We start from the raw sequence: 238 nt of genomic DNA on the forward strand, positions 1-238 counted from the left end.
TGGGGCCTCGCCCTCCCCTGCGGGCCGCCTGGGCCAGGGTCTCACAACCTTTTTTTTTTTTTTTTTAATAAAAAATCCCCAGACCTCTAGTGCAGAGGTTGAAGGAGACTGTTTAACTCCAGCTCTGGTGTTACTGTCATTCTCTCAATTCGTGCTTCAATACCAGGGCTGAAGTTCTGCCCCAGCAGGGCTGTGCGGTGTGTTCTGCACTTCTCGCCAGGGACGATCGGCAGGGGGG

This window comes from Buceros rhinoceros, unplaced genomic scaffold, assembly GCF_000710305.1.
Source record: "Buceros rhinoceros silvestris isolate BGI_N320 unplaced genomic scaffold, ASM71030v1 scaffold16280, whole genome shotgun sequence".
Taxonomy (NCBI): domain Eukaryota; kingdom Metazoa; phylum Chordata; class Aves; order Bucerotiformes; family Bucerotidae; genus Buceros; species Buceros rhinoceros.